This window comes from Centroberyx affinis, unplaced genomic scaffold (genome assembly GCF_046629955.1).
Source record: "Centroberyx affinis isolate AG114_WGS23_722 - 3 ecotype Tasmania unplaced genomic scaffold, CSIRO-AGI_Caff_v1 ptg006517l_1, whole genome shotgun sequence".
Lineage (NCBI taxonomy): Eukaryota > Metazoa > Chordata > Actinopteri > Beryciformes > Berycidae > Centroberyx > Centroberyx affinis.
In genome coordinates this window covers 1-11,303 of record NW_027283300.1, presented here as the reverse complement: position 1 = coordinate 11,303, position 11,303 = coordinate 1, and positions in this window count along the sequence as shown.

The window sequence follows — 11,303 nt, the reverse complement described above, 5'->3', positions numbered from 1 at the left end:
AGACAGCGATCCGCCTCAGTCTGCTGCAGTGGCCCTCACACCAGAGCATCCACAACTGGTGTCTGGGCTCTGCGCACAACATAAGCAACCTCATCACGTATCTCTCTAACAGCCAAAGTTGGGTTTCAGTGAATTGATGGACCCCCTGATGTTATCATGGGTGATTTATAAGGCGGGCAAGAGTGGAGGTGGAGGGAGGGAGGGAGGGGAGTTGTGTGGGAAGGAGTGGAAGGGATGATCTTGCATACTCTCCCAGCCGCAAAAAAATACAACTAAATAAATGAGTGTTAGATGGTGCGCATCCCACTGGGTGTGCGCTGTATGGGTGTGTGTGTGTGTGTGTGTGCGTGTGTACTGCTTGTGCACAAGTCTGTGTGCGAGCGAGGACATGGGCACTGCAGTGTCTGTGTCTGGGAGAGAGAGGGCAGAAAAAGCGAAGCAGAATAAGGGCAGGAATGGAGAGACAAACCAGAGAGACAGCGACAGGCAGGGTGACTGACAGGGAAAGACAGCAAGCAGGGGAAAAAAACACACACACACAAAGTCAGGAGAGTGCTCAATGCCATTCAGTCTATCAGCCTGTCTATCTGCCTGCCCTCCTTTGCATGCCCTTCCCCTTTCAATCAGCCAACAAGACAGCGACATCAGACCGGGCAAGGATAGGGAGGGAGTGATGAAAAAGTGACAACCTATCTCCCCTCGCCTGCTTTCCCCGTGTGTGCATCAGCCTAACTCCTGTCAGGAGTAATGGTGTGTGTGTGTTTGTGTGTGTGTGTGTGTTTATGTGTGTTTCGTACAGGCGGTGAAAAACTCCATTGTGTGTCTCTGCTCGCCTATGCTAATGCGACGGGGGAGCGTGGGAGTCGGGGAGCCGCTCGGCGTCTTCTACAGCGGCGAGGAAGAGCAAGTTTTGTGGCGAATCAGATCGAGCCAATTTAACTTCTTCAAAGAATTCGCTGTAACTTCTGTTTTGTTCGGAGCTGCGGTGTCTTTCCCCGTTTGATAAATACACAGCGGCTTACATCCCTATCGAGCCGGTGTGAATGGCTGGCGAGAGGCAAACACAGCCGTACTTTGACACCTTGGATGATTAGTCAGGTCGGCCTTGCCTGGAGGAGAGCAGATAAGAGGGGGGGGGGGATTACTGCCAGTGGAAGTAAGACACTGAGCAGCGTATTATACTGTAGTCGTACGAGGGCGTAGTTGTGTGTGTTGGATGCAAGTGTGTGTGTGTGTGTGGGTGTATGCATGTGTGTTTTGGGTGAGTGTGTGTGTATGTGAGTGGGAGTGTTGCAGGGGTTTGTGTGTTTTAACACCAACACTGAATACATATTGGGGAATAACCTGCTTCCAATCTCTACTCACACTGCTGTCCACCCAAACACACACATACACATATACACACACACTCCGCCCACACATGCACCTTCACCCCTGTACATTGTCTATAATACTCTCTCCTCTGTGTTTTGCAGTGTCCCTCCTTGTGCGTGAGACACACACAATGTCCCGTTTATTGACCAGTCTACCAGTGTAACTGAGAGGATAATAACTAGGTGACATCATTCCACTGAATCATATCATCTAACACATGATATCCATGATGTGTACTCTCCACACTGTACACTGACCGCAGTCAGGGACACACACACACACACACATACACACACACACACTCACACACTCTTCTACAAAAGCGTGGCACTGAGTGTTCTTAGGTGTATCCTGTTGAAGGAGCTCTTATCAATTCAATTCAATTCGTTTCAATTTCCTTTATTGGCATGGATGCTACACAAACATAATTGCCAATGTGTTCCTTATAATGTTGAATATGATGGAATATAATCAGTATCTCGGTGCTTTGGATGTCAGTTCAGTCTGTGGACATGTGTGGGTGCGAGTGACACTACTGTTTGTGATTCAGAATCTGGCTGTCAAGTCAGTCTGAACCTTTGCTGTTATGCCAGGGTTGTAAATGAGGGGGGATACACACTTTAGTCCATGGGATTATTGGCCTTGATCTCCTAATTTTGTATGAAAAATGACTTAAAATCAGAAGCAATGTCTGGTCAAAATGTCATTGGATCTTCCATCCTTCTAACAGCTAACATCTGATAAATTCCTTATGGGGTCCACCGGTACTGTCTTCTGAAAGCCTTGTGTCCAAGTGTCACTATCTGCCAGGGTGTGCCAGCTAGTGTGTCTCTCCGTTGGCACTTAAACCAGAATAATTACCGGCTGCCACGGCACTGTGTCACCATGGCAACATTCCCTTCTACCCATCAGTGCTATTTATGGTGGAGGAAAAAAAAATCCACAGAAATGTTTTGAACGCAACTCGCAGAGGACTAATAGGCTGCACAGGTGGTGTGTGTTGAGTTGTTATGCTGTCGGTTGCACTTGTTGTTTTATCTTATTGTCTTTGCTGTACGCCTGCTTGATGATAATAATATTATGGTACTTCACTGAATCCACTAAAGTGATTGATTATTGATTTCCAAAGGGAAATTCTCTTTTGCATGCCCCCTCCACAGGGAGGTCAGAGGTCAGCGACAGAGCAGTGACCCTGGAGCTGCAAGGGATTCAATGTCTTGCTCAAGGGAACATCAGCAGGGTGGATGCTTAAATGTTTGTATTTTAGTTTTGTTTATTTATAACAGAAAAGCAAAGTGACAAAAAACAGACAAAAAAAACAGGAAGCTGAGATGCAAATTACTCATTTGAGCAGGTGAGATAAAAAAACGGACTACCATCTTAGCCAATGGACTGAAGAACCTGTTGAGTACGCACATAAAACATAGAGCAATGCCAGTTCTGTGTAAAACATCTGACTTAATCCTTTATTAGTGAAAGTATGTAGACCAAAAACAAGTGAGCCGTACATTCTTCCCTGTGAGAATACGCTTCTCTCCTGAAATACTTGACATACACCAAAAAGAAAAGCCTCAAGTATCGTTTTCACTATGGAAAACTCCTCATAGACCACCATGTGATACAAGACAGCACGCCAAGCACTACAATTACACTCCTCTTTCTCTGTCATTCTCCTTTCCCTCGCCCCTCTTTCTCCCCGCGCTTTTCAGGCCTTGATGAAAGAAAACAGAAGCCTTGGAAGGGAGACAATCAATGTGGCTGTCTGTTTCATGCCATAGAAAATACCGGACTGGAAAAGCCATTTGAAAAGGAATGTGTTTTGGGAGTAAAAGGCAGAAATCCAAACTCTACCCTCACCCAGGACAGACACACACACATACACACACACACACACACACACACACACACATACACACAAGGGCCCCCAGACTAATCACCGGCCCCATCTAAGCCTTCCATGCAAGAAAATAGAGTCAAAGAGCCAAGGAATCAAATCTGAGCCCCTCGCTCTACAGGCAGAGACCCTACCTGACACTGCAGTGAAGCGTGCCAGCCAATCAGAACCAACTGTGTGTGTGTGTGTGTGCGTGTGTGTGTGCGTGTGTGTCTGTGGGGGTTTTGTCTGTCAGACCAGCTGTTGGCTAGCAGAGAGAGGACGAGACGGAGAGAGAGAGAGATAATTCACATCCACAGACAGAGCAGCGCTTCAGTTTCTGGCACGTCTGTGGACGCCTGTGTGGCTGTGTGACACCTCCCTCTGCGGGGTCCTCTGGGTGCAGACAGACACACAGACACAGGGAGGGTTTGGAGTGCACAGCTGGACGGCTGCTGAGAACTAAGCCCCAGGAAGCTTCTCATAGGAGAGCCAGAGGCATTTCCACAATAATAAATAATCCACTTTTTTAGAGGAGAAAAACCCTCAACTTTGTTGAAGAAGTCATGCTGCGGAGGGCTGCAGGAGAGTGCTCAAAGAGAACTGGGAAACATTTCCAAAATGATAAAAGGAGACGGGAGAGAAGAAAGCGATGACTAGAGTTTATTCAAAAGGATGCAAATTTTTGCTTCGTTTGCACAGAATCCTTAGATATGCTGTGTGTTGATTGGGGAAATAGAAACAGAATTTAATGTTACAAAAGCATTGTATGCAAAAGGATTCTTGCTTGCACTAATTTTCTGTGATCTTTCTGGGCCCAACACACATATAGACACATTCACACACTCAAGCACTCGCATACACACACAATCACCAGACTACAACAACACCACAACTGCACTAACGGGATCCTGTTTGGTCAAGCAGGTAGCAGGCCCTTCCAAGGTTGCTACAATATACTGCAGTTTTTTCATAGTAGTATTTATACTGTATGTACCAAATTCAGTGTAAAAGCATCCCACTGTAACAGAAAGGGTACTTTTCTCCCCTAACAAGCTGTATCTCTGTATCTCCCTCTGTCATCTCCATTTCACGCTCCCAGCATGAGGCGCCCTGCTCTAGCTGAGCAAGCGAGCGGGTGACAGGGGGAGCGCTGCCTTTGTTGCTACCCAACCCACAAAATCACCATGGCAATGTGGGCAGGGCCACACTAATCGATGACCCGCCCATCAGCATGGGGGCCTGAGACTCTTCTGATGTACGCACGCACGCACACACACACACACACACACACACACATACACACACACACACACACACACACAGGCTTACACACACACACACAGAAGTTACAAATGTGTGCAAGCAAGCACACACGTTCACAAACATGCACACCGATAGTGCAGAGCATGAACACTTACATTCACATACACACTTCATGCCTAGACACAGGCACACACACATGCACCCATGTTACATGTTCATATTACCACACTTGTGAGGACTTTCTTTTGACTACATTCATTCCCTGATCCCTAATGTTAACCCTCTCTGCTACATGGATAACCTTAACCCTAATCTAACCTTAACCTTAACCCCCTATTCTAATCTTAAGCCTAAACGCTAAAATAGCCTCTTAAGAAGTAAGGACTGGCAAAATGTCCCGACTTTCGGGGTTTTTCCTCATCTTTCCAGCCTTGTGAGGACATTTGGTCCTCAGAAGTATGGAAATACAAGAATGCACACCCACCCACACGCACATACACACACACACACCACTGACCATCTTGTGTCCTGACCGTAAGGCCCATGCGGATGGTGGGGGTGGGAGAAATGGGGGAGGGGAGGAGAAAGAGAGGGGACTGTTGCCAAGAGAAGAGAGAGGGGAAGATAAAAAGAGAGAGAGGGGAGGGGGGGGGGATCTAGATTGAGGAAAAATCAAAAGGCAACCAAAAGAAAAGAAACAGCATTCAATGAGGAAGAGACAACCAGCGAGAGGGGAAGAGAACAAAAAATAAAGAGAGAAAGGACAGACAGAAGGCAGACAGGAAGGAAGGCAGAGAGACAGTCAGCGAGGCAGGAATAGTCATAGTTCCAATGACACACACACACACACACACACACACACACACACACACACACACACACACACACATACACACACACACACACTTACACACCCATCCCGAGGGAGGGTTAATGAAATAGTGGATCTCCCTATAGGCTGCAGTGGGAAGAGGGACCCTGCCCTGACTGAGACAATGTAATTATACACACACACACACACACACCCTTGCACAAACACATTCATTTGAACACATATTCAAGCATATGCAGACACAGCCACATTCATCCAGTGATTGGTGAATTAGATGCATCAAAACTAGGAAGAAACCTCCTCCCATCTTCCTGGCTCTCTCACACACACACACACACACACACACACACACACACACACACACACACACACACACACACACACACACACACACACACACACACACACACACACACACACACACACACACACACACACACACACACACACACACACACACACACACAACTGACCATATTCCAAATGCATATTAGTGTCGGTTGGTAAGCAAGGCATAGGAGGAAGGTGTGTGTGTGTGTGTGTGTGTGTGTGTGTGTGAGAGCCAGGAAGATGGGGTCAGAGGTCTCAGGGAGGGGAGGGGGGGGGACACTACCTTAATGCTACTTAATGCTAGTCAGCCATTGCAGTGTCTAATTCACCAATCACTGACCATCTTTGTGTGTGTGCGTGTGTGTGTTTGTGTTTACATGTGTCTATGCGTGTGCATGTGCATGCATACAAACCCCAATTAAAACAGCTGTTTCTAATCAAGGGACATAATCCACGTTGCCATGGTAACACTGTCCATCCTAAGGGTTAATGGTTTTAGCATGAGAAATTGATCTGTCCTCCCTAAATGGGGAAATTGGAACTGCATAATTTAGCAAGGCTCCTGGTTTAGTCTCTCTCTCTCTCCCTCTCTCTCTCGCTCTCTCTCCCTCTCTCTTATTACAGATATGTATATACTCTATATCTTGATCCATATGCAGGACTGCACTGCTCTCTCTTTCCAGATACAGCAGCTCTGTCTACTAGTAGCAATTTTATCGATCTTCCACTGGGGACATATAAACGAAATATGAACCATTTTCCCCAAGCAGACAAATGTTTCCTTCCCTCAAGTTCTACATGATTCAAAAACACAAGACATTTGTTCTGCTCACTGGGCCGGTCGTCCACAAAGACACACCAACCATGCTGGGTACAGGACATAGTGGTGAAGCCTACCTACACACTGCAACTTAAATCTTACTGTATTCTTTTGATTTCTCATAAAGAACCCTATCTTATCTTATACTGAACATTTACATGTGTCTTTGTCTTAACAAGGTCACACTCACTAAACTCTTCCTCAACCTATACTGTACTGCACTGAAAACATTTTTGATTCTGTGAACTACATACTTAGTCAGTTTATTTGTCCTTTTTGCACCTAATGCCAGGTCCTATCCGTTAGAGAGACCGTCCTTCAACCAGAGGACCCGGGTTCAAGAACCGTGTCAGCATGCATCCACCCTGCTGAAGTGTCCTTGAATCCCTACCAGCTCCAGGGTTGCTGTTGTGCAGGTAACCCTGCACTGTGACCTCCTTGCAGAGGGAGGGGGAGCAAAAATAGAATTTCCCTAAGGGGATCACATTATCACAATGTGTGAACTCTGTGTATGTAATATGAAACAGCAGGTAAACACCCAGTTCAATTCCTTATCTAAGTCTTAGCAAAAGAAAGGTGATTCTGTTTCAGTATGAAGAATGTAAGTCTAGCGCTGTGTGCCATGGAGGATGTGAGGTGGAACCAGCGACATGTGTCTTGTGTCTTCACCATGTTGCTCCTAAAAGACAAAGCTCAGTGCCGCTGACAGCTGTGTCCTACCCCGACCCCGCAGACTGATTACAGTCCAGAGACGCTCTGTGTGTGTGTGTGTGTGTGTGCATGCTTGGTATGTGTATGTATATCTATCTATCTGTGTGTGTAAAACCATGCCTCTAGTTAATGTCACACAGCCCCATGGGAAAGAACCATTTCCTGCCTTCCACTCTCTGTCCCAGAGGCCACTGATGACCCCGCTCTGGAAGCCTGGAGATGTTTCCGCCAAACCATACACACACATACTGGGTATAATCCAACCACTGAACCAGAAACGGCTGTATTCAAATTGGATTAACAAAAAGCTGTAACTTAATTGAGGCTTGATAACCTCTGGCATGTAGCTTAGCAACTTGTCTAACTATCGCTTATAAATGCTTTACATTTCAATATCAGCCAATGTTTTTGCTACAAATGAAGAGAGAGGATTGGAATGGCAGTTCTGTTTGGCATAATTTATATTTTTCTCTATTATTTCTCCCATTCTTTATGCTTCTCCGGTAGGCTTCCTTTATTTTCTCCGGCTTTCTCTAGCCACCCTCCTATCCTTAGTATCTTTATGTCAAGGCCCTGGGCTCTTGCTCTGCATTCAAATCATTAGGATTTGATTCTGTGAGCGCTGGTTCAACTCAGCAAAACAATGTGTGTCTGTATGAGGCAGTAACACACTCTGTGGAAAGAAAACTCCCTCACACTCTCTCTCTCTCTCTCATACACACACAAACTGAAAGCTTTTCAATTTCAATTCCACTTTTCTCCCTTTTTCTCATGAAAAACATCTTGCTCAGTCTTTTCTGTATCTCTCATGCAAAAACTTTCGTTTCTACTTTATACACACACTCTCTCATTCTGTCTGAGAAAGAGGAAGTGTATTCATCAGTGGTAGAATAACTTTATCCTTCATGTCTCATTTGGAGAGAGTGAACACAGCGGACAAACATAAATGACATCCATCAGCCTAACTGCTTGCTACTCCCAGACCAAGACTGCTGCCATAACAACCGGAAGGCATTTTTCTATTCTCTGAATATGACAACCAAAAACTGACACATTGCGTTTATTTTCTAAACACAATGTTGATTGTTTTTAGCGCGCGGCTTGGCAAGAGAACATCAGTTGAATTGAAATTTAATGAATTGAACCAAATTCCACAACACAACCAAGACATTTTATATGCTGCGTATCCTGACAAAGCGTTTTTATTCTCCTCACTCCAGCAAAAAAAAAATGTGTTCTCTCATTCTCTCAAATTGATTGGCTTTGTGACAGTACCGCCGCGCAGCTAATAATGAAATGCTAAAACAATAGCGGCTTGAGTCAATGTGCAGCGGAGCAGTTTTCCGTGATTAAACAAACTAGCCAGGCATATCATTCGAATATGTAAATGGAAGTTGCAAAGCATGAAGGAATAGATGGATTGTTGTCATGATTTCAGGGATTGTCACTCACACTGTAAGTGACCTTCTCAGCAAACATTACAGGAGGCCGGGGGGGGGGGGTTTGAACTGTTGAACTGTGGGAGTTTGGGGATGAGGAGCATGATAGGGCTGTTAAGTGGGCGGGCAGAGAAAAAGCAGTCTGTCTGTCCGTGTGTGAGCGTGTGTGTTGTCGATGTCTGTCGATACTGTGTCTCCTGCTCTCCAACTTAATTCATACTGCACTACACTCACACAAAGAGACAGACAGAGACACACACACACACACACACACACACCTCTGAATTGGGAATGGTAGCTTATTCAGCATTCAACAACTGCATGCATAAAATTTCTCTATCATTGTCACCTTGAGATGAAGATTAGCATTAGCGTGAATGGGGAGTAGATACAACCACATCATTATTCAGTGGCATCAGCCTTTATATGGTGAATAGCCACCAAGATAAAGGGATTATGAGGGTGGATGCAATAGGATGAAGGGTGGTGGGTGCCGTGTGTGTGTGTGTGTGTGTGTGTGTGTGTGTGTGTGTGTGTGTGTGCGTGTGTGAGAAGTCCATTGAGGCAATTCATTCTGACAACAGTTAATGAGATGCAACAGATGCCTGGAGATGCATGATCTCTTTCTCATTCCGGCCAATACACACGCATGGATGAGAAGACACATAGAGATTCTCTATCAAAGATTAATTAACACAAACTAATTCTCTTTCTACCTCTCTCTCTCTTTCTGTTTCCCAGCCACACCCCAAGCTGTTGAAGCTGCACATAGTCGCTGCTCACACACACACACACACACACACACACACACACACACACACACACATCATCCACTTGCGAGAGAATCCTCTTCGCTCCGCCGCACACACAGCGCTGAAAATTGCCACGCAGCACTTCATACATCTCCTCCTGTGACGCCAGCCTTTTGGACAAAAGGTACAGAGCAATGGGGGGGATTAATAGAGGTGTGTGTGTGTGTGTGTGTGTGTGTGTGTGTGCGTGTGCAGATGAGCAAATGAAATGGAAATGTGATCCGTCTTTACAAGGGTCTGTCATCTCTGTCCACAGCAGGGTTTATTAGCGGGTCAGGCCTGACAGACTGGACTAACACACTGCATCCGTCAAACAAATGAAGAATACATATGGGATCAATAAACCATCTGAAAGATTTTGAGCCTGTAAACAAGACTCTGAGCCTGTGAAATGATTTTTGCAAATAATTAGAGACTTGCAGTTGAATATCACCATTTCTGAACATGTGTTTTTTTTTGCATGAATTTATTTGATTGTGTGAATGTGGAAAAAAGATTTCCTATCTCCCTGCATCCTTCCATCCATCCCCAGTCCATTTCAGGTTTATCTAATCAGAGACTGAGGAGCTGATTATGTGTTTTGTGTGTGTGTTGACAACTCTACTATGTGTGTGTGTGTATATGTATACTATACCCCCCCCCCCCCACACACACACACACACATAGTAGAGTCGTCAAATATATTGAAAAATCATCTCACAGATTCAAAATACTTCGGCTGAACATGATTTATCTCCTCAAGCATGTGAGCAGCCTCGAAAATGGTGACTGAGTTAATTTTAATGCTGGTATCTACTGTACCTACCTGCCCCTTTACTGCCAGAAAATTCCTTTTAGAATGGGAGGAGGGAAGAGCCACAGACAGAGGGAGTGAAAGAGAGAGAGGACAAGAAAGGAGTTAATGGGTGAAGGAAGTCAAATGATGAGAAGGGAGGGAGCGCACAGGGAGGAGAAAACTAGTGAGGGAGCCAGGAGAGAATGAGGAGAATGATGGTGGGGTGGAGGAGAGGTAGAGGAGTGAAACAAAGGGCCGGGAAGGAGCAGGAGGGGAGGGGGGGAGGAAAGAGAAGATTCAGGAATGGAGGAGCTGAGGAGAGGAGGAGCGGAGGAGGGAGGCTGATGCGGCTTCTGACCTTTCAGAGCACCATTTATCAGACAGACCACTATCGGCTGGGGGAGTGTTTAATATCACACTACACACATGCTCACACACACACACACACACACACACACACACACACACAGCCCTCTTCCTCCCCTTCTGGCTCTGGTGGAGTACCTCTCCCTTTCCCTTCCCCCTCATATAAACCACCAGTTATTTCTCTCTCTCTCTCTCTCTCTCTCTCTTTCTCTCTCTCTCTCTCTCTCTATCTTCCCCATCCTCTCTCCCTCTATTCTGTCATCTCTCTCTCTTCCTCTGATTTCTATGTCCATTATTGTCCTCTATATCTCGATTATGTCTCTTTCTCCCTTCCTTCTTCTATAATTTGTTGGGTCTCTCTCTCGTTCCCTCATATTGACCCTCTCCCTCTCTCTTTTCATCCTTCTACCCCTCCACCCCACCCTCCTATTCCCCTCTCTCACATCTCTCTCCTTCCCCCCAACCTTGTCCCTCTCCAGACCATAGCATATTCAACATGTCTGCCAGCCCATAAAGATATGGTAAAATATGGAAGCCTGCAGGGACTCAAAGGGCACATCTACAATCAGAGACAGCAGCTGGGAGAGTGGAGGGGGGGGGTTGGATGCTGCCAGACATGGCAACCTCTATAGGAGTGGGGGGAGGATGCTGCAAGACATGGCAACCTTGACAGCAAAATCCGTCTAGCGCATGCCTGAGTAACTC